Here is a 5003-nt window from a genome sequence, read left to right on the forward strand (position 1 = left end):
ACACGTGTACTGGGACGACCAGCTTCAGTAGAAATTCCGCCAAGCCCAGGACACTATATGCCAGCTGGCCAAGGACGGTCTGACGTATTACGATAAAACCCGCCCCGCCGCTGCCATCACCGACTGGAGCCGAGAGGGCATCGGATTCGTCATCCTCCAGCAGTACTGCAGTTGTGCATCGGCCTCCGCCCCATACTGCTGTAAGGGCGGGTGGCACCTGGCCCTGTGCGGCAGCCGGCACCTCACCACCGCCGAGGCTGGATACGCAGCTGTGGAAGGGGAGGCTCTGGCGGTGGCGTGGTGCCTCCAAAAGGCGAGGTTGTTCCTGCTGGGATGCCCAAACCTCACCATCGTGACCGACCCCCTTGTGAAGCTCCTAGGAGACAGCTCTGACGAGCGTTGTCAACCCCAGGCTCTTCAGGCTCAAGGAACGAACACTACAGTTCCGATTCCAAATCAAATACCTCCCTGGGAAGAGCAACACCGCCGCCGACTTTCTGTCCCGCTACCCAGCTCTCAGGGCACCCCCGACAACAGCGGACCTCGACTCGGACGAGGATATCATCGGGGCAGTCGCCGCCGCAGTCACAGCCTGCACCGATCGGGAGGGACGCGTGGTGGACGAAGAGGAGGTCAAGCGGAAGGCCGCCGACGACCCGACGTACCAGATGTTAGTCGCCAAGGTCATGGCGGGTGACTGGCACCAGCATAAAGCACAAGAAGTGGCATCCCTTCTATGGGGCGAGGGACAGGCTGGCAGTGATGCACGACGTAGTGACATACATGTTTGACCAGGGGTACGTGCGCCTCGTCATCCCCGAAGCTCTCCGACAGCAGGTAGCAGCAAACCTACACGCCAGCCACCAGGGCCTCGGTTCCATGCTGCGGAGGGCGAGGCAGTGTGTATACTGGCCGGGGATTGAGGGGGACCTGCGGCACCACCGCTCCGCATGCACAGAATGCGAAACACGCCCCCCATCGCAGCCCGCAGAAACACTGGCGATGACGCCGCCCCCTGAGTACCCGTTCCAGCAGACGGTGGCCGACATGTTCCAGCACGAAGGACACATGTACATGGCCTACGCCGACAGGCTTGCCAGCTGGCTGGAAATAGCTCACTTCCCACACGGGAGCACACACGCCCTGCGTTTCCTTAGCCGGACATCTTACACTCACCAAGAAGCAGCAGACTGTCACACCAGCCAGTCAGGGGCAGGAGAGCCTTCTTGAGGAAGTGTCGGGCAGTGCCACCGCTCTGAAAAACCAACATTACAATGAGTGGATGAGCCCAGAACACTGCTGCTGCCCAGACTGACAACACAGTGCAGCCCGGCACACTACACGTGCTGCTATAAGCCACCTCAGGAGGAGGAGGAGGAGGTGGAGGACTGGTTCACAGAGCCATCACATTCTTCTTCCAAACAACAAAACTGTTTCCTCAAAAACTTTTCTTACAAATTTCTGGTTCTTATAATTCCAATCTAACACTGACAGGTGTGGCCAGAACACTCTTCTGACGACAAGGAAAAATAGATGCATGTCCCGTCCCCTGACCTGACCTGACCTGACCAAAGAAAAAGCCACCAAAGCTGTCCACTCACTTCCTTCCTTTCTCTCTTCTTTCCTTCGTCTGGACACTCTGTTGACAGGAAAACAGTTAGGAAGAAAAAATAAAAGAAAATAAGAGTCAACACAACACACACACACACACACACACACACACACACACACACACACAAGAAGAGGAAGGCTGTGAAAGGCAGGCAGGCACTTGTGGTGCCCCGCAGGGCACTACATCTACCAACACAGATGCAGTAACACCTCCTGACCCAGTACGAGCACCACAAATAAACAAAGAAGAAGAAAGCGATGATGAACGGTAGAATTCATCTAATAACAAGAACAATTTGAAGAACACAGCACAGCGAGGCGACAGTGTGAAGAACAAACCATTATGGAAACACACAGGAAGTAAAAAGGGGCGTCTCAGGCCACCACATAGCTCTGCCGGAAACCACCCACTTCACCCAACGACAGCACTATGCTAAAGGACGAGAATCATGTAAACCCAAGCCATGTAGACTACTCATGAATATTCACTCTTATGTACTTATGAGGATGTGACCACATCATAGAGTGCACCCTCAGTGCCTTATGTGTAAAGTCAATGGTTATGACGCAGTAACGACGTATAGTGACGTAGGCAACCGCCCATATAAGGGGGTTCCTGTTGGATGTACGAGATGTTTTCTGCCTGCGCCCGCACCCGCGAGGAGAACCTCTGTCAGTTATTGACTCACTCAGTAAACGGGAGCACACACGCCCTGCATTTCCTTAGCCAGACATCTTACATGGCACAGTGAACGGAAGTCTGGACCTACTACTGACCACTCCTCCCCGGCCGTCACCAGCCTCCGCTCCAGAGAAGTGCGAGCTGGAGATGTCGCCAGCCGCCTTTAAGTCACGGAGGAGGTCCATGGAGTGCTGGCTGCTTCTGTGCAGGTGGCTGCCACAGGAGGCAGTGCAACACATCAGGCTCCAATGCGTCCCTGCCCTGCAGTGGACCCTGGACGCACGCTTCACTATGGACCAGTGGAGCACCCTGACTCCACCCACGGCCTTGGACGCCATCGGCAAGCTTGTCCTTTGGCCATATACACAGGCAGTGCAGTGGGCAGAGTTCTTTGGAGCGAGGCAGGAGCAGGAGTGTCAGTGAGTACATAACCAAGTGCACAGAAAGCGACAGACTGTGCCTTTAAGTGCCAACAGCGTAGCACAGATTTGTCGGAGTACTTGTCGCTTAGAAAGTTAATGGGAGTCCTCCGTGACGTGACACTGAGGCAACAAGTGTACCAGGCGTGTGACTCAATCGGCAGTGTCGACGCCCTGAGGGCCATGTGTTGTGCTCACGAGGCCGCCCGTCGCGAAGCCACAGGTGGTGGAGGCCCGGGGCGGGAGGCTGCTCGTGCGGCTGGCACCGCGCAAAGCGAGGAGACCGAGTGCGAGGAAGAGTAGCTGTAATTTGAACTGAGCTATAAGATTAACAGTATTTATAACTGTTGGTGGAATTGAGGTTTTAAATCTAATAATTGTAATTCAGCTTAAGAGTTGTAAAAGTAAACTAACTCATGTAAACAATATTCTCATGAGTAAATACACTCATCATATATATAAGGAAAAAGTGCCCACCACCTCAGACAATTTGGTGGAAGACACTTAAAATCCCTCCTGACACTTACCCTGACGGTGGTAAGGGTATACAATATACATATTAGCGACGTTTCACAGGAGGTTTAATACATTCTGATAGTATCTTAATGTAGTCACACGACATGCCTGATGGGCGAGCCTCATAACCCACTTAGCCAGGGGGTACCTTGGCCGACTGGTAAAGGAGTAGCTTCTTCCGTTACGCTGGTCGCGGGTTCGACCCCCGGCGCCGCAAACCTTTCCTTGTCTGGATTAATTTCGTGTTTCGTTACGCGGTTTGTCGTGGGGGAGTGTTGAAGAAAATTCTGGCATTTCATTAATACTAACTAACAGCTTACAGAATATTGAAAACTTCTGAAAAAAATGTGAAAAGTTTTATAACAGCCATTGTATTCTGGCAGAGACACAGGTCAGTCAGGTGTCATGTTAGGTCTTGTTCATTAGGTTAGGTTAGAATTAAATAACACTAAACTTCCTAGCGATCCGATCACACCTCGGACAATGTATTGCATCAGCGGCACACGTTAGGTTTTATGAGGTAATAATTCTTGCTTTAAACAGAACCAGCTCATGGGTAATATATATGACAACAATAATGCCCACCTAGCTGTGTGCTGGATAACCATTAACAGTACTATGCATTACTTACCAACTGACGCAGGGGCAGGTCGTGACATGCGAGGCGGGGCAGGGCGGGGGGTCAGGGAGTGGACCTCCAGCATTGAAAAGTCACCCATTCAGCGCACGGTTTCTGTAAAATAGCAGCATCCCCATAATAAAGAGCATCATATACTGACCAAAGCAGAAATAAGTAGTACCAAGGAATCAAGGTACAAATGGAATACGAGAAATTTTCAGAGTAAATTCTCAGACGGGGTTAGATTAGGTTAGTTTTCTTTTTTTATTGACCCGGCGGTAGCAGCGAGGGATCATGTTTCGTAATGGTCCCTCTAAGCAAGAAATATGAGAAAAAATCACCCCTCACACAGCTATGGGCTTGTGTAACCATCAACAGTGGTATGCATTTCTTACCAATGTATGCCGGGAGGTCATGACGCAGGGCAGGGCGGGTCATCTCAGGCATGGAAGAGTCGGTCATTTAGGGGTTTCTGGAAACTATAACCTTATAAATAATAGCAGGCATCATATATTTATCAGAAATGAACAGTCAGTGTCTCAAAATTGGTATGCAAAGCTAATATGCTACCTAACTCCTACTCCCAAGGTTAGGTTAGAATTGTTTTGAATCTTACAGTACAGGGATGCAAGTCAAGGGTATTTATAACAACACACCCCACATAGCTATGGACTGGAATATCCATTAACAGCAGGCATTTCTTACCAATTTATGCCAGGGGGCGGGCAGGCCAGGAAGGTGGGGCGGGGCGGGGCGGGTCGGGTCATCTCCGGCATGTAGTGGTTTCTGTAAAATACAAGGAATTACCAGACCTAAACCACTATTACACAAGCCCACTACACACCACAAAAAATGTCCATATATGCAAACTAACCGCCCCCCCCCCCCTCCCAACCCAGCAGGGGGCTTCGTGGTGCAGTGGTTAGCACACTCGGCTCACAAACGAGAGAGCCCGAGTTCAATTCCCACGACAGCCTTCCACGCCCGTGCATACGTGGATACATGAGATTAGTGCAGGAAAGATGTATTTTAGCCGTGAAAAAGAAAAAATATGTTACGGGGTAGGTTACTGTCCCAGCCCGCCACGAAAAATATATATCCTTATTTTCTCAAAAAGGAAGACACTTAAGATCACGCCCGTACACCCACGTCAGCC

At 51.1% G+C, this 5003-nt stretch overlaps 1 long non-coding RNA gene across 1 annotated transcript; it reads right to left on the reverse strand.

The window, feature by feature from the left end:
- Nucleotides 1-2763: 2763 nt before the first annotated feature.
- Nucleotides 2764-4997, reverse strand: LOC126990318 (uncharacterized). The gene is made up of 4 exons (XR_007744203.1): nt 4553-4997; nt 4243-4326; nt 3860-3961; nt 2764-3015 (listed from the first exon to the last, which is right to left on the reverse strand). It is a non-coding gene; the product is annotated as an uncharacterized LOC126990318 (long non-coding RNA).
- Between the last annotated feature and the right edge of the window lie 6 nt (nt 4998-5003).

Source organism: Eriocheir sinensis, unplaced genomic scaffold (genome assembly GCF_024679095.1).
Source record: "Eriocheir sinensis breed Jianghai 21 unplaced genomic scaffold, ASM2467909v1 Scaffold1545, whole genome shotgun sequence".
Lineage (NCBI taxonomy): Eukaryota > Metazoa > Arthropoda > Malacostraca > Decapoda > Varunidae > Eriocheir > Eriocheir sinensis.